The sequence below is a fragment of the Panthera pardus genome, unplaced genomic scaffold (genome assembly GCF_024362965.1).
Source record: "Panthera pardus isolate Hobbes unplaced genomic scaffold, ASM2436296v1 HiC_scaffold_16, whole genome shotgun sequence".
NCBI lineage: Eukaryota > Metazoa > Chordata > Mammalia > Carnivora > Felidae > Panthera > Panthera pardus.
Window position 1 is genome coordinate 121,702,920 of NW_026526721.1, and position 22,166 is coordinate 121,725,085.

Here is a 22,166-nt window from a genome sequence, read left to right on the forward strand (position 1 = left end):
TCTGCATCTGAGAAAGGTTGTACAAATAATATGGGTGAATCTGATATCTTCTAGGATTCTTGGCTTCTAGGACCTTGGATTGGCTTAGAATGTGTTCCAGGCTTTGTGGGAGCTCATAGCCCTCCTCAGGATGTTGTGCATTTCCAGGGGGCTTATGTGCCCATTGTCTCCTTGTCACTCAGGTTCTTGGGCCTCTGAATACTTTCTCCATGCGGCACAACATTGACATGGACATGGAAACACATTTCTTAGGTAATGTCAGACTTTAAATCAAACCTATTCACGCTAATGTGAATGTAGTTGCCTTCCTGGAGGATTTGGAGGTACGTAGAAGATGGGTTTCCATCCAGTGACACAGATAGTCTAGGGTTTGACATTAGCCACTCCTACACTTGAACTATCTGTGGTCATCATATCCAGGGACATTTCCACTCATTCTTCACCCCACAGAGTCCCCTCACCCCTTACCATCTGCCCCTCTCTCCCTTTCTTATCCCCTCTTGAGTTTCAGAGTAAAACACACAGTCCTTCCATTTTCTCATGGTTAGTAGCTGCTGGATGCAAACCCTCTTGTTATTCCCAACCCCTCTATAGTCCCTGAGTGGAACTAGAGCCTTAGTCTGTGGGACACCCCCTTCTCTATCTCTGTCCCTGGGGCTGCTGTCTCTGTTCTCCACAGGTCCACCTGGAGTTGCAGCCTATTTGCAGCTGCTCATGTCAGTATGTGCTGTTGGAAGTCATTTTTTTCTGACTGTGGTAGGTTGGTCTTCCCTGCCCAGAGTCTTCAGCACAACCATCCTTGAAGAGAGAGGAAAGATAATTTCCTCCAGGTGGAGAGCCATGAAAAGGCATGGTGGTAGGGCTGGGCCCAGAAAGGAACAGCAAAGAGTGGGGCAGAGGCAGTGTTGTTTCGGTGACGTGGGATGGAAAGTGATGCAGGGCTAAGGTGATGCAGGGCTTTGGTAGCCTGGAAGAGGGCTCCAAGTTTCTTGCAGGGGATAGTGGGAGGGCATGTCTTTATCTCTTTGCCCATGTGTGAAAGGTAGGGGTTGGTCTTTAAACATTTCTATGTCTTAGTCCTAAATATAGTGTGTGGTTCATAGAAGCAAATGGTAAATATGTGCTGAATAAATGTGTAGGCATAGAAACAGGTTTTCTCAACTGTGAAAGGGAATTAAGGCACTAGAGAGTAGGTGGATCCAAGAGGCCACTTTATAAATGCTGAAGTCCTACTCTGTAGACATGTACCTCAAAGTCAGCTCTGGGGTTCAGACAGGCTAGCTCATGCTGCCCACCAGGCAGTCCCTGGGGCTGAATTTGATAGAGCCTATGGGATCTGGACTAGTAAGCCCCAACCTGCAAGCCCCATTGAGGGAAGAGTTAGCTTACTTTAGTCATCCTTGCATTTCTGGCCCCAGCACACAGAAGGCCTCAAGAGTTGAAACGTGCCCAAAAAGAAACCCTTCCAAATGGAGACCCTTTTGGCCACTAGGTGGCGCCATTGTTCCAGCCAAAGACCACAGAGCCTGTTGGGGAGCCCACATGCTTGGAACTTTGAGTTGAATCCAAACTCCTCCAACATATCTGTCAGGTTCTAATCTCAATGCAGTAATACATTCTAATCCCATAACAAGGGGATTAACAACACCACTGTAGCTAATTTGAATTGAGAATTGAGAAAATCTGTTTCAGAAAGCAAATTCCAAGACATTTCCTTCACTCAGCTGGCTAAGAAGGGCTAGGCATGTTGGAAGGAGTAGTAGTTTCTGCACAAATTGGCAAATCAGCTTGCAGACTGAGCTTCTCACACAGCTCACTGCGGTGCCGATTTACAGAACTGTGGAGCTCACCAGGCACCCCAGCCCCTGTGCCATCTTGGTGTCTGACAGAAAAGGAGCTAAGGACAAATAGAGAAAATGTCTCCCTCATAAATTCCCAAGAATTCTTCTGTTTGCACCAAGGTCTTGATGTAGGACACCTCTACCATTCTCCACATATTCATAACCTACCCTTTCTTCAAGGTCCAGTTCCAAGGAGGTTATTTTTTGTGCCATCTCCTGTCCCAAGGACAAAGACCTCTGAATTCTGGAAATGCTTTTGACCCAGTGAGCACTGAGGGATGTGAGTGTGATCCACCTTTTTCAGTACTGTTGTTTCTCGATTCCTCACTGAGGTGGTAATTCCTTTGAGGGCAAGCTCAATACTTTGAGCTTGTTGTGTTTCCTGCACACAGCAAGAACTTGGTAGATATTTGTGAGTGTTGAAGAGCAAACAAAGTAAAACATTGCTCCATATTCAAAGGGCTGGGAGATGTTTAATAGCAACACATAAAAAGAGAGTTTTGTGGGTCATTACTCTTCTCAGATAGCTGTAGATTATGATTTTAGATCATAATCTATAAATTAGCAGCATGAATTTGTATTAATATTACTGTAAATAACAATAAGAATAGGTACATTTGTTGAGTGCCTGATATATAATAGTCACTGTGGTATGCATTTTACATATGTATTTCAATAGTTTTTCAAAATCTCTAAGAGGCATTATTCCCAGGTTTCCCATGGGAAAAGTAAGGTTTAGGAAGATAAAGTCACCTGCTAAAGTTTCTAAATTAGTGCCAGACAATCTTTGCAGGGTTGGCTGGGTTTGGAAAACCCAAACCCCTACCATAGGTGCCAAGTCCCACAGTCCTTATGAGACTCCTAACGACTCATATCCTGAGGCCATGCATAGCTACACAGATCTGACTCTGGAAGGGCTCAAGGGCATGGAGAGCAATGTGCCTGGAGGAGTCATCTGGTGGGTGGCCAGAAGCAGTGCATCTTGGGAACCTTGATTGAAGTGAATCCCTCAATTGTACTTCAGTAAAAACAGACAAGGCTTGAAGGACAATGTATTTGCCCAGTAGAACACATACAAAGAAGAGATATCATTGCCTATTTGGTATGATTTAGAGGTCACCTGGGAGACTTCCCTGCCCTGAATTATTTTCCTCTCTGGCCTGTTTTGGTCTCCCAAATATTGCTATTAGTTCTTATTTTCCTTGAATTTAAAGTGTTTTGCAGTCTCTCAACATTGTCCATGATCTATCAAACCTGTCAAGGAATGAGTTAAGAGCCATATGGAAGGAGGATGGGTGCCTGGAAGTGGCAGGGGGTTGGGTGCACTTTGGCTCTTCCCTCCTGCCTTCATGGCTGGGGATGAGGCCAACAGGCAGGCAGAAAGCCACTGATGGGGCCCCTGTAAGGCAAGGAGAGTCCAGATTTTGGATTTGGGTCACAAAGTCTTTCGGACCTTGCTTTACACCTGTCCTCTTTACCTTGGCTCCCCAAGGCTGCCACTCCTACAGCTGGAGTCCCAGATGCCATGGGTTGTTAAGCAAGCATAGCAGGTGTTGGCAGCAACAAGAGATGGAGGGGGGAAGACAAATCTTTAGCAGAATCTTCATTCAGCTGAAGATGCCTGAAATGGAAATACATTTCTGGGGAAAGAAATCTCTGGTTGACACTGAACATTTCCCTTGTGAGAAAAAAGAGAAAAGGGCCTCACTATTTGCTTGCATGAGCTGTAGGAAGCCCCCGGTTTGTCTCTGATGCTGGAAATTCCTTCTGCAGAGGAGAAGTCTTTCATCTTACTATTAAAAACTAAGTTAAGGTTTCAAACCTTTGACAGAGTAAATTCTTGATAGCCCTTTCTCCTGAGAGTCTATTGCCATGGTAGAGAAGAACAAAAGGATTGAAATGTGAGAAATCTGAGCACCTGGGGAGAGTAGGCAGGTGTGACAAGGCAGGCTGAGTCCTCAGGGACGTCTTTGCACTTTGCTGATTTCATGAGAGTATTGTGAGTTGGCTTCCTTTATGCAGGTCTAAAGTGTATGCATTTGACTGACTAGGCGGTAGCCTTGATTGTCTAGTAGTTTTCTGGGTTATTTTTCTAGAGTGGCTCCAAAGTTCGTTGGCTTTAGAGAGCCATACAGAATTTCTCTTCACTGGGCTGTGGGAGACTGCTTTGGATTCTGTGTCTCCCTCTCTTTCTCTGTCCCTCCCCTTCTCGTGCTCTCTTTCTCTCTCTCCTCTCTCAATTAATACACATTAAAAAATTTTTTTAAAGACAAGAAACTGGCTGTGGTTTGGTTTCTACTGCTTTGGCTAATAAGGTTTTACCTGTGCCAGGTGGACCATAGAGAATGACCCCTTTGGAGCTTTATATCCATGTTTTCATAATATTCAGGATGAGTGAGAAGAAGCTCCACAGATTCCTTAATTTCCTGAATTTGGTTGTCCAACCCCCCATATCTGCATAGATTTCCTGGGAGGTCTTCTCTACCTTCATTGCTGTGACCAAGGTCTCTGTGTCATCCCTGAACACCTCTATGACAGCATGAACCTTGTGTCTGAGCAGGACTGAGCAGCCTGGTTCCAGCAGATCCTTGTCTACAAAGGAAAGAATGTTGATGTAGAGTTCTGAGCCCACAGGTGTGGACATAATGGCATGATTGTCATCAATGATCTCTTCCAACATTCCTACTGACATTGGGGTCCTCCTTAGATCATCCACCTTTGATCTTTCCTCCTCTTGCTTTTCTTCTAAAGGCTTCATTTGTTCCTGGTTTCTAACGAATTCTTCCTCCATGAGAAGATAGTCTTTAATTCTCTCTAACTTTGGTAATTTTTTTTATTTTTTTATTTTTTTTTTATTTAAATTTTTTTTTTAACGTTTTATTTATTTTTGAGACAGAGAGAGACAGAGCATGAACAGGGGAGGGTCAGCGAGAGGGAGACACAGAATCTGAACCAGGCTCCAGGCTCTGAGCAGTCAGCACAGAGCCCGACACGGGGCTCGAACCCACGGACCGTGAGATCATGACCTGAACCGAAGTCGGCCGCCCAACTGACTGAGCCACCCAGGCGCCCCAAACTTTGGTAATTTTAACAGGCACTGACTGTGAGGTGTCACCAGTGGCAGCTTGCTGGCAGCATCTGGTCCCTTTGTTTTCTTCTTTTTCCCCACTCTAGTTGGTGCAGGAGGTTTGTATTTCTTATTCTTGTCCTTGTCATCCTCTTGCCACCTCCAGGGCCATGATCACCACTCTGACTTTGACCCATCTTGCTTTGGCTGCTCTAAATGCTGCTGCTGGAAGTCTTTCAATTTTTTAAAAATGTTTATTCATTGTTTTGAGAGGCAGAGACTGAGTGAGAGTGGGGGAGGGGCAGAGAAAGAGGGAGACACAGAATCCAAAGCAGGCTCCAGGCTCTGAGCTGTCAGCACAGAGCCCAAGCCTCCTGCGAGGCTCAAACCCACAAACCATGAGATCATGACTTGAGCCAAAGTCAGAAGCTTAACTGGCTGAGCCACCCAGGCACTCCTAAAAGTGGGTATTTTTAACATAAAATGTAGTGAAGTCAATTGAGAAACTGTTAGAACTGGTAGCAAGTTAGGAAGTCTGAATGCTGAGGAATAAACCCATCAAAAGACTATGTGACAGAGGTTTGAAATAACCAACATACATACCATGTTTCTAGATGAGAGGACATGATATCTTAAAGGTGACAATTCTCCTCAAATTATTTTACAGATTCAATAATCCACATTCACTGTTAGTGTGAGATTTGTTGCAACCTCATTATTGGAAAGAGATTTGGCAGTATCTACCATATCACGCCTTTTGACCTAGCAATTCCATGTTTAGGAAAGTCTCCTCTGGCAATACTTAAATGAGCACAAGGTTCATTGCAATAGTTTATGTTACTAGAGAATTGGAAGCCATTTAATGGTTCTTCAATAGGGAATGATTGCATCATGGAATGCAATGTAATGGCGAATAAAACTTCTGTCAATCTGTGCGTATTGACAGGGAGATTTTTTAAGACATTAAGTCACAGAATAATATATAGAGTATGATTCCTATTATGTGGAAAACACTATGTGTATGTGAATGAAGAAATGAGTCTGAAAGTCCTATAATTCTCCTGGGAACCAGGGCAAGATTAAATAGGGACTTAATTTTTTTCAAATGAAAGAATACTGTATTTTTTAATGTGAAAAAAAAGTGAAAAGAAGTAGCAGAGACATATATTTTTATAGGAACAATCCCAATACAATTTTGATATATAATTGTTCCAAAATTTGATTCTTAAGTGATATTACTGATTTCATGAAAATAGCATAGTCATCAAGTAAAAGCCCAAATGAGATTATTTATTCCATTTTTTCTTGATTTATGGCTCAGTATTTAAAATATAGCTTTTAGGCATGATCATTGAATATTGATTTTTCCATTTTCTTATTCTTTTAGATTAATTTCCCTATTCACGTAAAAATCAATGCTTGGGTGACTTATTAAAGTTTTATATTCTTTAATATTCCTTGATCCTTCCATAGTTTTTTTTTCTTTTTACATAAATAATCTTTAATACATTCTTGATTTTCACATTTCACTTTACATCCGGGTTTGGATGGATTTGTTTGTAACCGCTCAGCTATGTCACGACACCCATGAGTCTTTGTGTTAGCAGATGAAGCTCACACTCAGGGTTTGAGGGCATTGATGCAAAATCTGTCCCCACTGTCCTTATGGAGTCACTGATGAGTCTCTCAGGTTTGTCACAGTGGGTGTTCAGGGGTTCCCTCCTGCCTCAGACTTTCCTTCTTTTTTGCCGTCTTCTATAGCATCACACCCTTCCTGGAAGTGCTGCTGGAAAACTTTGAGTTGTGTAACTTGCAGGAAATACAGAGCATTCAGGGCCTTCCAGGGAACCCCACAAGACAAGCAAACCTTTTTCTTCCTAGTGTCAGTGGCATTTTCTAGCATTACTTTGATGGGATATTGTGATACTTATCTGTTCTCCAGGAAGGAGTAAGTGGGAAGGAAAGAAGGCCAAAAGAGGGAAAGCACACCTCCTTATGCCACAGCCCACAAAATGTAAAGCAAAGATGAATGGGAGTTTGCCAGACTGCAGAGGAGGATGGTGGTCCAGGCAGAGAAGATTGCTACAGAAAGGGAACGATTTAGGGAGGCCACAAGCATGCTAGGGCCGCCCCTCTCATCCCCCCTCCCCTTCCTTCAACAAAAGGCTCAGCAAAGCCTGTCAGGGGTTACCTTGTCAAAGGCTGTAGATCTCGAATTCACAGAGTTTCTCTCTTTGCCTCAGTTTCTTCATCTATAAAATGGGGATAATGCTAGTATCTCACAGGGTTATCATGAGGATTTACTGAGTTAATTTTTGTAAAGTGCTAAAAACAAGGCCTGGTGAGCAATAAAGGCCAGATATGTGTATGAGTTATTATTATAAACAATCTGTGGCCTTGAATTTTTTTGCAATTTCCTCACGAGTTACCTGTTTTTAAATTTTCTTTAGAAAATTTTTTTTTTCAGTTCATGGAGAGAAAAGAACCTGTCAACTTAGTACATTTGAACAACAAAGTGGTTTTATTTCAGAAACAGTCCCTATTATGCTGTCCTGGTCAAAAGCTTTTTGGCAGTTCTTTTTCACTTGGGTTCATCTGATCCGATAAAAGATTGACTGGCCTCTGAGCACATGTTCTTTTTGCTGGTTTTTCCTCTTGGAAAAATCAATGGCAGCTGGCTATCAGTGGGCCTCTGGGTGCCCCATGTAAGCTGTTGAAAAACTGTTTAGTACAGAGGAAGCTGTGCTTTAGGCCTATTGTTCCCCATAATGTCTAGCCTCTTGCCTCTGTGCACCCTGGTGGACCTGGATGGGTAGGATGGTGGAGAAGTGTAGCCTGCTAGCGGGGGTGTGCTGCTAAACTGGCTCCAGGGGGATGGGGCTTTGATTTTTGGCACTGCTGATTACTGTAGTATAAATCCTCCTGCTACGGCCGATCTCAGACTGCCCATATGAGGTCATTGAATGCAGGGTTGGGAAGAGATGTGAACAGCCAGTCATGGATGGAACAGAAGAAATCTTACTCCTATAGCAAGGTTGAGAATGTTCCTGTGGGGATTTCTTTCCCAGCAGGGAATGCTGGAGGGACTAGAAGAGAATTAACATTTTCTGAGCATCTTCTGAGTACATTGTGAACTAGGTGCTTTGCAGACATTATCTCATTTGATCTTTGTAGTGACATCATGAGTCAGCTAACTTCAGCCCCATGTTCACCCGAGGAGGGGAGCCTCAGAGCTGTGAAGCAACTTGCCCAAGGTGACACAGTGGAGGAGCAGGGACTGAGACCAGTACTGGTGAAGCATAATGATTCCTGGGATTGAAGTAGCAGAGAATAGCACTAATGGAAAAAATTATAGGTAATTCTCTATGGGTGAATCCATTTTAACTTCACTCCATCACTCTGACATAAAAATCATGGCTTTAAGGCCTGGGAGGAGCCTTTATTTAGCTCAATATCTCATCAAGAGGATGAGGCAAGTGAACGAGAACAGCTTAATTTTAGCATAAAATAGGGATAATATGAGCACATGTGTTCTTATAGTTAGGAAGGTGCTCTGTGTTCTTGGGAGAAACAGGCTGGGAAGGGTAATTTTATTTTCCCAGGGCCCTGCCATCCAGGGCAAGAGGCAAGGGCATTAGTGTCCTAATTTGGGGAAAACAGAGTAATTCCTGGAACCAGAATTACAAATGAGCCCATGGAAGGATGTGCATCCTTTCTTCTCCATTAGGCCTTTCCTATGGGTTCCAGGAACATGGACTCAAACCCAAGGAGGGGAACACTGCTTGAGGATACTGATGACTTTACACCCACAGGTAGACCATTTAGCTCAGGCACATGCCCCGCGGTCTCTACCCAAGGAGGGGTGCCTTTGTGAATAGTCCTTGGCATTGCGGTACTTCCTGGTTTGGCTGTCACTTCTGTGCACAGGGGATAGGGAAAGCTCTCACATTCTTCTCATATTTCAGCCTTTGTCTATTAGGGAGGTATTGAGGAGGGACATTTCAAACCCACTCTCCATCCTGCTTTGATTTCCTCTGCTAGTGTGATTAATTAGCACCTGGGTCAGAGGGGTCATGTTAGTAGGTAGGGTCAGGGCCACTATGTCTTAGAGGGCCTGTAGGCATGCTTCTCTATCACATCCTGTGTCCAAAGGCAGTGGGTCCCTCTCTACCCGTGGCCCATGTGCAAGCTCACTTGGGCAGAGCTGGCTTGCTCAGCTTCTGGCCACCACCATCTTTTCTGCACTTTGAACCATTAAGTCGGTAAGAACATTCTAATGGTGGAGACATAAACTAGCTGCTCGAATTGAAATGAATAGAATTAGTTTTTTTTTTCCCCTACCATAATACGTCCCAGGGGTGTTTCCTATATTCATTTATTTTTTTTTTAATATTTTTATTTTTTAAAATGTTTATTTTTGAGAGAGAGAGAGAGCGCACACATGAGTTGGGGAATGGCGGAGGGAATGGGGGAGAGAGGATCTGAAGCAGGCTCTGTGCTGACAGCAGAGAGCTTGATGCAGGGCTCAAAATCACGAACTGTGAGATCATGACGTGAGTCAAAGTCGGACACTCAACTGACTGAGCCATCCAGGTGCCTCTCCTATGCTCCTTTAAAATCTGCTATTGTGCTATATAAGGTTCATTCACTCATTCATTCTTTCATGCACTTATCAACGGATATCTGTATGTCAAGACTCTGCTGAACTCAAAGATCTTGGAGGCAAGGCTCTTGACTCTTCTCTTGGGTCCCCCACAGGCCTTACTCATAGCCAGTTACACAGGAATACTTGGCAAAGAGTTACAGCATATTCTGGTCTTCAGACTCTGGGGTCCCTTGGAGTTAACCCCATCCTCCCAGGGGGTTTCATATTCCCAGAGGCTTTGAATCTATAATGCCAGGTCATGTATATTTCCCTCCTTACCCACGACAGACATAATATTCGATTATGAATCTCCGGGATTTCAAAAGATTCAGGCTTAATGACCCAGCTCTGGTTTATGTCTATGAAAGTCAGGGAACCTTAGTGAAGCCAGTCAGCAGAGAAGACTGGGAGATCCACAGAGAAATGGGGACTCAGAGTGGGAGGGGGAGGAGGAAAGTTGGGGAGGAGCCAGCAGCAGGGCTGTCTGTCCTCCTGGCTGACCTCGGGGTCTGAGCTAATGCAGCAATAAGGGGCCAGGCGAGTCAGGTCTCAATGATGGATGGGCCTCTCTGTCTCCATGGGCAGAGCACAGAGCTGGGGGCTTTCCCAGATGAAGCCAGAAGTCATTTTCCCTTCCAATGAAAGGGCAACTTGTTCATGTGGAAAGGAGAATTATCTGCATGTGAAATCTTCAGTTTCTTGAGGCAGAAGGCCAGAAATGGTTGCCTGGGCAATCTCCATAGCCCAGGCTGATCTGAGGAGAGCCACAGGCTTGGAAGCCCACAGACTTGAGTTCAAACTCTGGCCTGGCCACTCTGTGGTTTTGTGACCCTGGATAAACAAATAACCTCTCTGAACCTCTGTTGCCTTTTCTTTAAAATGGGGGCAAGATCACCTTTCTGGATTGTTGTGAGGACTATATAAGGTGCTATTGTTTAAAGGCCTGGCACACAGCAGGCACTTCATAAATGCTGATCTTCCTCTTCTCATCCTTAACATTTATTTCCGTGGTAATTGGTCTTCAAAGATGGCTTCCCATGAGTAAGACCTCCTGACATCCACATCTAGAATCTGGGCTGGGTGTGACTGGCACTTGACTAGCAGAGTGCAGTGGAAGTGGGACCGTGTGATTTCTAAGGCTAGGTTACCAGAAGCCAGAGACTTGCGGCTTCCCTTGGGCCTCCTGAAGGGCTTGCTCTTGGGTTGCAGGCTCTCAGAACCCAGCTGCCATCATTGTATGGAGAGGATATATATGTAGTTGCTCCAGATGACAGCTCCAGCTGAACTCCTAGGCAAAGCCAGCATCAACTGTCAGCCATGTGAATGAGTTATCTTGTACATCTGGCATAGTTAAGCCTTCAGATGGCTCTAACCCTAGCCACTGTGTGAGAGACCCCAAGTGAGAGCTATGCAGTCAACCCTTAACGTTTATTTATTTTTGAGACAGAGAGAGACAGAGCATGAACGGGGGAGGGTCAGAGAGAGGGAGACACAGAATCCGAAACAGGCTCCAGGCTCTGAGCTGTCAGCACAGAGCCCGACGCGGGGCTCAAACTCACTGACCGCGAGATCATGACCTGAGCCGAAGTCGGCCGCCCAGCCGACTGAGCCACCCAGGCGCCCCTGCAGTCAACCCTTAGAACCAAGAAGATAATTATATATATAGTATATATTATAATATATTATATATATATATATATATATATATATATATATATACATATATATATACACACACACACACATATATAGGGAGTTTTGTTTCAAGCACTTATATTTTGCATTTGTTTGTTAAGCAGTAATAAATAATGGTAACCATCAAGATCCAACATTTATTATTGTGTGGAAATTCTGTCATGGACAAATTTATTTCCTTGGGTTAGATATTAAGCTATCTGGATTCCCCTTTTAAAATATGAGGTCCATATTATCTCAGGTTTTACTGGGGTTAGGGTCCATTGTTGCCTGAAGCCTTGCACATGTGGATGAGGGAAGGGGATGGGCAGGGGGATAGCTTGGGGGATTCTGAAGTTAGACCATGTGGATTGAAAATGCAGCCTGAATGCCCTGGCTCAGCTGTCAGGCTCAAGGAGGGCATGGCTTCTGCATCATGAGTGCCTTTGGTGAGCTCAGTGCTCCATAGCTGTGGCATTTGCTCATCTTCACCACAGCCTTTGAAGCAGAGTTGATTGTACCCACTTTATAGATGAGTAAACGAAGGCTCAGAGATATGGAGATGTGACTTCACCCAAGGTCAGAGAGCCAATAGAACAGGGCCAGGTTTGTGTCCATTTCTGCTTGATTCTGAGTGGGGTCTCTTTTATCTGGGACCTAAGCATTTTTCTGGGGCTACTTCTTCCCCCATCTCACGAGTTAGCACCAGAGACCTGCCACACACTTTTAGGTGGTGGAGGAGTGGCAATTTCCCCTGAAGGGCCATAACCAGAGCCCATTGTCCATCTCTTCAGAGTCCTGTGGTCCAGAGCAAGGGCAGGGGTCTTCCTCTGTTAAACATCCAATCAGAATGGATTTTCCCAGGGAGGCAAACCACAGGTCCATAGTCTGGCAGGCAGGTGCCTCTGGGGCAGCCGGGTGGGGGCTGGGTTCCATCCACTACTCTACATGCAGCCTGCTGCTGTCACCAGGATCCTGGGTACATCCTATGTCTCTTTACCAACAGAGGCAATAAACTTGGAGAAGTTTAAAGTGGGAAAAGTCTGGGCATCTCCTCTCTCCAAGATGGAACTTACACTTCCCTGCTAGTAGGTTCTTGGCAGGCTCACTTTATCTTCAAGGAACAAATGAGATGTGTTTCAACCAAAACAGCTTTCAACCTAAACCTGCTATCAGATGGCCTGACAGTCACTCCCTGTCTACCTGTCTAGCTTTTTTCAGAGACAGCACCTCCTTTAAATTCAGGAACAACCTCAATCTCCTGTGGATTGGGTTAGACTCAGGAAAGCTGTAGTTCACTGTGGGCAAAGGGAAGGGACTGGCTTAACAAAGGGCAGAGTGGGGGGACCACCCATGCAGTGGACTTTCACATGGGGAAGGTTGCTTAAGAGTTGCTATTGAATAACTCTTCATGAGGGCAGGCACAGCTCCAAGTACTTTGCAAAGAGACCTTCCTTTACTTCTCATGGTAGGTCTGTAAGTTGAGTATTACTATCTCTGTTTATAGGTCAGGAAACTGAGGCTCAGAGATGTTAAGTGACTAAGATTCTCTTTATTCATTCAACAACCATTACCGTCTTAGTTTGTGTTCCTTGAAGCAGAGCCTGATGCAGGGATTGGACATATGTGATGTATTGAGGGAATGCTCTCAGGAGAATCATACAAGGAAGTGGGGGAAGCAGGATAGGCAGAGGAAAGGAATGAGCAATGATGTGGTGTGTCAGGTGTAGTCTTGCCTTGGCCTAAAACACTTTGGGGGCTCTGGAACATAAACAGCTTCACAGAGTTGCCCTATCTTGAGGCAAGAGAGCTCTGTGTTCATACCCCTGTATCAGCCAGTTACTGTGCCCCTGCATGTGGTGTAATCTCCTAGTGCCTCTGGACAAAGCAGCTGCTGTCAGCCAAAGGCCATTCACTGGAGATGGTCACATAAGTAAGCTTTTGGTACCAGCTCTTGAAGCTGGTGTAAATGACACTTGAGGGTGACCAGCCATTTTGATTTGCCCAGAATTGAGGAGTTTCCCAGATGTGGGATTCTTGGTGCCCAAACCTGGAAAGTCTTGGGAAGTCTGGCACAAGTTGTGCACCATACTGGGCAGTAAAGGTACCTGAGTGGGGCAGTGACAGTGTCTACTACATTGACTGAGGATCTTGATGTGGGAAAACTCTTCTTGGTAATGGGAATGCAGTAGTTTCTGCCTCCAGGAGCCCAGAATCTACTTGGGGATACCCACATAGATGACAATGGCTGTGTTGAATGGAAGGAAGCACGGGGGACTCAGAGAAGGAATCCTCACCTAGCTTGGAGAGGTAGAGCATGGGGAGCAGTATAGGTAAGTTTTCCCAGAGGAGGTGATACTCAGTAAGGATCTGAACATAGTAGGGACTTAGCCTGGTGAAGAAGTTGGGAGGGCAGAGAAAGATGATACTGTAAATAGGGGGATTTGAGATGTGAAAGATAGAATCCCAACTACAGAAAAAAGTATGGTATAGGATGTCTAAGGTAGAGCTGGAGATGCTTCATGTATTAATTACCTAGTGTTGAGAAAGAAATTACCACAACACTTTGTGACTTAAAACAACACACATTTATTGTCTCACAGTTTCTGAGGGTTAGGATTTTGGGAACAGCTTAGCTGTGTGGTTTTGGCTCAGAGCCTCTCGTGAGGTTGCAGATAAGACATTGGCTGGGGCATCTGAAGGCTTGACTACAGCTGCAAGATCCACTTCCAAGATGGCTCACTCTCATGCTATGGGCAAAGGCCTTCAGTTCCTCTCTGGCTGTTGGCAGGAGGCCTCAATTTCTCACCATGTGGGCCTTCCTAGAGGGGTGCTTGAATGTCTTCTGATATTGCAGCTGGCTTCTCCCACAGCAAATGATCCAAGAGGGAGCAGGATAGAAGCCACCAATGCCTTTAAGACCTATACTCAAAGTCATGTTCTGTAATTTCAATCCCATTCAGTTGATTCATCAGAAACAAGACACTAAATCTGGCTCATACACAAGGAGAGGGGAGTTGGGCTCCACCTGTTGAAGGGAGAAGTGTCAGATAATTTGTTAACATATTCTACATTCACCAGATCTAGGGATGAAAATGAGGTCTGTCATTCCTTCTCTCTCTCTCTCTCTCTCTCTCTCTCTCCTGCTAACTTTTCCACTTTAGTTTCTCCAGCTAATGATCACTCCACCTTGGAGGCAGGGGGGAAAGGATGGCTTTTGGCAGCCCTTGGTGTACATTATTCTATCTGACAGAAGAGATAAGACATACTTCTCTTCATTTAATAACATCAAAAGGCAAGGCTCTGATTTTCCTTATTTGGATCACTTGGCCATACCTGGCCCAATGTTATTTCCAGGGGAAACATACTTCTCTGATTGACTGAGCCTGAGTCACATGCCCATTCCTATATCTAGAAGGAATGAGTCTTGTGATCATAGGTCCCACAGGAATCACGTGATAATGCTGAGGGAGGAAAGTACCCTCCAGACTGCAATTTCCATTTAATGTGATGGAAGCAAAGAGGATAACTTTGATAAAGGTCACAGGTAAAGTAAGAATGTGATGCTTCCAGGTGAGTCAGTCTGTGTGTATGGGTTAGAATGTTGATTGGTATGAAAGAGTTGGGGGTAGTGGTAGCAGTGAAATACAAGGCTAAAGTGGGGGCCAAGAGTGTGATGATTGAAACCTCCCATGCCTCACCAAAACCCAATACAATATGATCACATCTATTTGTAGAGATTATTCTGGCAGTAATTAATTAATTAATTAATTAATTTTCAAATTGGTTCCATACAATACCCAGTGCTCATCCTAATAGGTCCCCTCCTCAATGTCCATCACCCACTTTCCCCTCTCCCACCCTAGCAGTAATTTAGAGGCTATAATTAGAGGAGGTTGATTGGAAATAAGCTGGTTCAGAAATGATTTCAGTGATACAGTTAAAAAAATCATTTAATAAGAATTTAACATGTCATCACACATGGTGAAATCTTAGTCTTGTTGGGTGGCTAGGAAATTACTGTGAAGGAGAACTTTCTAACCCTTTTCACCAACTCTATGTTAGAAATACCTTGGCTAGTCCCTTTATGCCCTTTCCCTCTAAGCCTCCTACACTTAGTGATGTTTGTAATGCACTTAGACCAGATAATGGTTAAACCAAGGGAATTAATTTCTGATGACAAAATATCAGGCATCTTGGCAGCTTGGCAGGGGAGATATTTTGGGTAAGAAGGGTAACTACCACCTTGTTCCATGCACAAAACTGTCTCATCCTATCACAAATGCAGGGGATCTCTGATGTTCACACCTTTTTTCATTTTGTTCTTATAGCACTTACTGGCCGTGTGCTCCTTTGTCAGCACCAAGCACCTGGCGATATGAGTATGACCATTAGTTCCTGCACGAGATTGAACAGCAGGCAGAGAGGCTTGCAGAGCCAGGCCAAATGACAACACCAACAACAGCAAGAAGAGCAATGTAAAAAGTCCTAGGCACTGTTCTAAGTGTTTTACACATATTATGTCTTTTGATTCTCATGACAGTCTCTGAAGTACTATTACTATTGTCATTTTACAGCTGAGGAAACTGAGGCTCAAAGAAGTTGAAAAAGTTGTTCATAGTCACATGCTAGAAGTGGTAGTTTTCAACCCACACACTGTGATACCCACTACGCTGCTCTTTCCACTCTGCTGTGCTGACTCTTACTAACACACCATAGTCTAAGCCAAGAAAATGAACCTCTGGGTAGAAACTTACTGATATGGGTCACATGTGGCATCTCCATGTGTTCTATAGAGCTAGCAGATGGATATGATTGTGAATACCCTGGGGAGCGTTTTGTTCTCTGTGAATCTCTAGGCAAGGTCAGGATTTCAACCACTGTCACTTCCCTGGGAAATGTCCTTACAAGAAGGAGCAACGAAAAGCTTGGCAAAAAAAAAATACAACATATTAGAGCAGAAGAATATAGGATAACACCATGCATTTTCTCTCTTCATCTTCATATAGGTGCTTGTGCATTAAGAAAGGGCTCTGAAAATGTCCTTGAACAGAATCCTGAAAAACTCTAATCCAGATGTGGTCATTAGGAATGCAGTTCTCCAGTAATCTTGGTTTTCCTCCTTCTGAGGCATGGCAAGGTTTTACACACCTGCCCCTTTGAGGTAACATGTGGCCATGTGACTTGCATTGGCCAATGAAATATGAGTGGAAGTGACATGTCTTACTTTGTGGAAGCCACGCTCCGTCCCTTTGCTGAGGTGCCCAACAAGGCTCAGATAGGACATGCTCTATCAGCCGTGTCTCAGAACCCCAGAACCCCAGAGGACCTGTGACAGGTACGCAGCAAGAGAGAGTTATACTTTCTTATCTTAAGACATCGATTTTGGGGTTGTTAGTTACTAGATCATAATCGGTCATATCTGTCATGTCTCTGTTCAATCAAAGGAACCCTGTGTCTCCTATTGAAGGAATTACCTGGGTCTCTAATTGGCTTTGATTTTGGGACAGATAATGCTTTGGTGGCCACTGTGGCCAGATTTGGAATGGATCTATTACTTACCTCACAGTAACACTAACCAGAGTAGATTAAAAATGGAAAATTGAAGTAGGGATCATAATGGCACTTGATAGATGCACAGAGATTTATTTTTCAGAGTTTCTATATAATAATTTTTGTTCAGAATAACAACAAAAACAATATGTGACAAATTCTATTTTCCAATATCTATCATCCCATTTGCTCTTCTGCAATGTGATGCTCTTGTTCCTCCATCAAGAGATGAAGTTGATTTCTCCATCCTGGATTCTAGGTGGGACTGTGAATACTTGGACCAATAGAATAAATACAGTGGAAATTATGTTGTGCTAGTTCTGGGAGTAGCTATTAATTGGCTGGAAGTTTCTGCTTCCTGACTGCTGTGTTTAGGCTCTGGGATACCATGTGGAGGCAGGGGAGAGGGGAGAGGGGAGATAGAGAGATAGATAGAGAGAGAGAGAGAGAGAGATCAAGAAGTGTGCTAGATACATGAATCAAGCAGAATTCTGGAACTGAATCCTCCAGCCCCAGAAGCCCCAGCCGATTCCATGCAAGGCTAAGATAAACCATCCAGCTGCATCCTTCCCCAGATCTTTGACCCAGATACTCATGAGCAAAATAGATGGTTGTGTTTAGCCACTATCTTTTGTGGTAGTACGTTAACACAGCACTAGATAACCAAACCATAAAAACAACAGTAAAACCTGGGAGGGAGGGAGGGAGGGAGGGAAGGAGAGAAGGAGGGCATGACTTATTTTTTTGTTTTAAAGATAAGAAACTGATGCTCAATGACACTAAATCCTTTGCTTAGATCATAGTGCTCCTTGGCAAAATAGGAAGGACTAGAACACAGATGTTCTAATTAATGTAGCTTCAGATTTTTCCATAACAAAAGATACCCTGACACATAGGATTTGGGGGCATATCTTGCAGAGGATCTACATGAGAGGAAAATGAAGCCCAGAAAGTTGAGAGCCTTGCTTTAGGTCCCATGGGGGAGTTCAGGCCACCGACCTGACAGGAATCCCTGTCTTCTGCCTCTGGGATTTAGTTCTCTGCCCTACAGGGTTCTGATTTGTCCACTGTCTGAAAGAAGAGCCAAATAGTTTGAACAATTAAAATGCGTTTTTGTTGCTTTTGTTTCTTGATAATACTGAGTAAAAGCAAATGATAATTCTCAGGGGGATGTTAAATAAAAAGCTATAAAAATATCTCATTGCCACAGGCTGAACATTTGAAGGGAAATTTGCTGAGGAATGAGCTGTATTGTTAGAGCCAAGGGAACTAAGGAGAGGAGAAGCCTGCAGTCTGTTTCCACTGCAGGAGCCCCCTACCTGACAAACAGCCCTGGCTCAGACCCACCCCTGGCCATTTGTTTTACCAAAATAGAAATAAGAATATAAATCTGTCTATTGACATGCTTAATATATTGCATGTATTACATAATTTATATAGTGGGTGTCACCATTTTATTGAATAAAGTTCCTGTCACTGTCATCTCATATGGTCTGTCAGATTTGTTTCTTTCCCCATAATGTAACCTCAAAATTCCATAGCTTTCTGGTCATTCTGTTATAAGAATTCTGTTTTCAGGTATTAAAAGGCCAAATCTAGCCAAATCTAAATAAAAGCCGTTATCTCCCATTTCACTTGTTTGTCCAGTTTACAATGACCCAGGCTTGGGATCTACAGTGGAAAAGGGGGAATGATTACCTTTCTGCTCTTCCTTGTTGTGTTTCCACATCCCTGATTGCTGCCTGTTGTGCCCTCTACTCTTGCCCCTCAAAGGTATACCCACAGCCTCTTCTCATTGGATTTCCCCACCTGGTAGACTCTACTTTTGAGTAAAATTCTATCAGGATGGCTCAAACCCACTAACCTCTGTGTCCATTTGACACCCTGGGTGTCACCCTGGACATACAAACTTGTTCTTGTCCAGCTCTGTCCCAACTCTTCTTGTATGAACATTATGGGCAACTTCTGCTAGATTCTGTCCTCATAAGTTTCCAGGCAGGAATCAAACATGATTCTGTAGGTTTACTAAGTCACAAACTCTTCAATTATCAAAGGTCTGAAGAACCCACTGTTGTACTGGTTAGCTCTTGGTGCAATAGCACTATATAACAAACCACCCCTAAACTCAGTGGTGTGGAAGAATAAGTTCTTATTCTCATCCTCATTGGGCTGCAATTCAGCTGATTGACAAGTTGGCCTTTTCTGGGAAGCTTGGCTTTAAGTGGTGGTTCTTGCTGGCCTTGGCTCCTTGTTGTTGGTTGGCCTAGGTTTGTTCCATGTGTGTTTCTTCTAGGCCAAAGCTAAAGAAGAAGCAGCTATCTAGGGGAGCTATACCCAGAAGATGACAGAAGTGTAAGGGAACAAACTAAACCATGTATGTACCTGTCAAACCTCTGTGTATCTCGTTGGCCTGAGCAAGTCCCATGACTGAGTGCAAAGTCTAACGGTACATATACTCTGCTCACCTGGGGGCCAAAGCAAGTCACATGACCAAGCCCAACACTTGGGATGGGAAAGAACACTCCCATGTAGACGGTTGATTGGAGGGAATATTTGCTCAGTAGAGAGCTTGTTTACCACAATCACTGAGATGGGACTCCATTTTTACAACTCAGTTTCTAGGTGGTAAGCAAACGAGTAGCCCTGCTTCTCACAAGCAGCCCCAGTCTCTTCAAACAGTTCTCTTCCTGGGGACACCCTCTCCATTACAGATGAAGAGAGGAAACCAACTCACTAATCCTACTTCATGTTCAAAGAACTCTATCTGAATGACTCATCTTCTCATTTATTTATTATTTATTTATTTACTTTTAAACATTTATTTATTTTTGAGAGACAGAGAGAGGCAGAGCATGAGCAGGGGAGGGGGAGAGAGAGAGAGATACAGAATCCACAGCAGGCTCCAGGCTCTGAGCTGTTTGTTAGCACAGAGCCCGATGCAGGCCTCGAACTCACAAACTGCGATACCATGACCTGAGCTGAAGTCGGACGTTCAACCAACTGAGCCACCCAGGCGCCCGTCATCTTCTCATTTATAACCAGGATGGAATATTTGTTTCTGGACTGGCTTTACTGCCTTTCAGCAAGGCCTGTATGGATGTGTCTAGGAATTCTCTTTAGAATGGATGTATATGTATCACCTTTTGTTCTCAGCTTTGGAGCTTACATCAACCAATGGAAAAGTCCAATTAACTAGTCTCTTTCTACTGGATGATGCTGTAGTTCTTCTCATAATAGCTCCTTTTGTTTTTCCCCCTTATACCTATCAGTGGACATCTTTCCATGCCAGCACATAAATGCTACTTTCACTCCTTTTAATGACCTTATAGTGTTTCCAAGTATAAAGATATATTTAAATAACCAAGCTCTTAAATGGTAGACATTTAGGTTGCTTTTACTTATTTATTTATTTTGTTATTTTGAACCTCTTTGCAAACAAGCCTCCTTGACATGCATCTTTATATATTTGTTTTATTTCCATAGAATATATCGCTAAAAGCAGGATTGCTGGGTTAGCAATAAACTCCAGAAAAAGGTCTTTTAGTTTTGTGTGGAGAAATTAAAACTCAACACAACATGTTCATATAACATTTCTTTACAACTGCTATTGCCAGAAGCATTATTATTCTTTAGAATATTTTCAGACTGGCAATTCTGATGGGAAAATGGAAAATCCCAATGATAAATCTGAGAAGAGTTAAGGAGATAAACGCAAGAGAGACATCTCAGTTGTCCCTTTTCCTTTCTCTTAATTTTGCTGTGCACACACTGACCAACAGTGACAGATTGAAAAGATGTCTTAAGGCCAAAGGTGAGACCAGTCATTGGAGTTTCTGTGATTCACATTCTTTGCAATAGCAGCATTTGGTGTCTTTCTTCAGAGGCAAATTAACATGCTGAGTGCAGGGGGTGACAAGGATGAGCATTCAAATAATAAATAGCCTCTTAATAGGGTGGGCAAGCTATAGACTGTGGTTGCATCAGAGTCCCTGAATTCATCATATGCACACCATTATATTTAATAGTAGCAAAAGGTAATGCCCCAGCATTCGTTTTGCTCTTTGTATTTGAATAATACTATTACATTGTAATAACTTTAAAATGTTTTAAATAAACTTCTTTCCTGATTATCAAAGAAATATATTCTTTTTCAAAAGTAGAGGGAAAGCACGGAGGTGTAGAAACATATTTACCTCATAATCCTACCACCTAGAAGCTTATAGAACAAATGTTGGTGTTTTGACTCTGACTTAGACAAATGTTATTGCTGAGTCTGTAATAATGGAGTATCATCCCCTGGTGGAGCCTTCCTGAATTGCAGGTTATACAGGTGACCAATCATTTCAAAGGAAGAAATGAAGGAAAGGGAATGATAGATTTGTTCAACTTTATTTCAAGACAAAAGCCTTTGGATATTAAGTAAGAGGAAGAGGGGTGGGGGAGGAGGGAAGAAGCATAGGCTTGGGATCAGAGGAAGAACACAGATGTGATGGAGGGGCTTTGAAAGAGTTTTATTCATTCACCTCTCTTGCCGTAAGGCATCTGTACTTGTTACAGTTGTAAAAACATGTTTTTTTTTTTTTAAATTTTTTTTTTATTTATTTGTGGGACAGAGAGAGACAGAGCATGAACGGGGGAGGGACAGAGAGAGAGGGAGACACAGAATCAGAAACAGGCTCCAGGCTCTGAGCCATCAGCCCAGAGCCTGACGCGGGGCTCGAACTCATGGACCGTGAGATCGTGACCTGGCTGAAGTCGGATGCTTAACCGACTGCGCCACCCAGGCGCCCCTGTAAAAACATGTTTTCATCAGCTAAAGCATGGTAGGTGGAAGACAGTTTAAACCTGCTATTTTGATTGAGTAGCAGTTGGGAGCAAAGTGGAACACAGGCTTCTTGAATTTGAGAATCAGGCAAAACTACTCTTCTTATCTAACTTTAGTTTCTGTGACTTTAAGAGAGCAATATAGAAGAAAAAACAAAGACAAACAACTCAACCTAAACCTTCTCTTTGTGTGTGAGAGGCTAGATGTGGAGAACTGGCCAAGTGGTTCTGAGCAGACACCGTGACCCAGGGACCCTGGAAATGGGGTTTATTTGCAGAAGCTAAATAAAGGGGCCCTTGGTTGTAGCATGATTCACTTCTGTTTAAACTGTGCTGGAAAAGATTTCTACTTTAATCATATTAGTTGGCACAGCAGGCCAACCATGCAGGCATTGCCTAGGCAACCTTCTGTCATGGATGCTGACATGGACTGGGGGCTGGGGAAGGGCAGTTGGACCACAGCAGGGATTTCTGACCTTGTCAAGTTTGAGGGTCTTCATAAATGGCAAAATATTTCTGGTATCTCCACAGGTTGGTGCTTGTGCTTGTAGTAACTCTTTGT

At 43.6% G+C, this 22,166-nt stretch overlaps 1 pseudogene; it reads right to left on the reverse strand.

Moving 5' to 3' along the window:
* Positions 1-1,728: 1,728 nt before the first annotated feature.
* Positions 1,729-5,105, reverse strand: LOC109257958 (26S proteasome regulatory subunit 4-like; annotated as a pseudogene).
* Between the last annotated feature and the right edge of the window lie 17,061 nt (positions 5,106-22,166).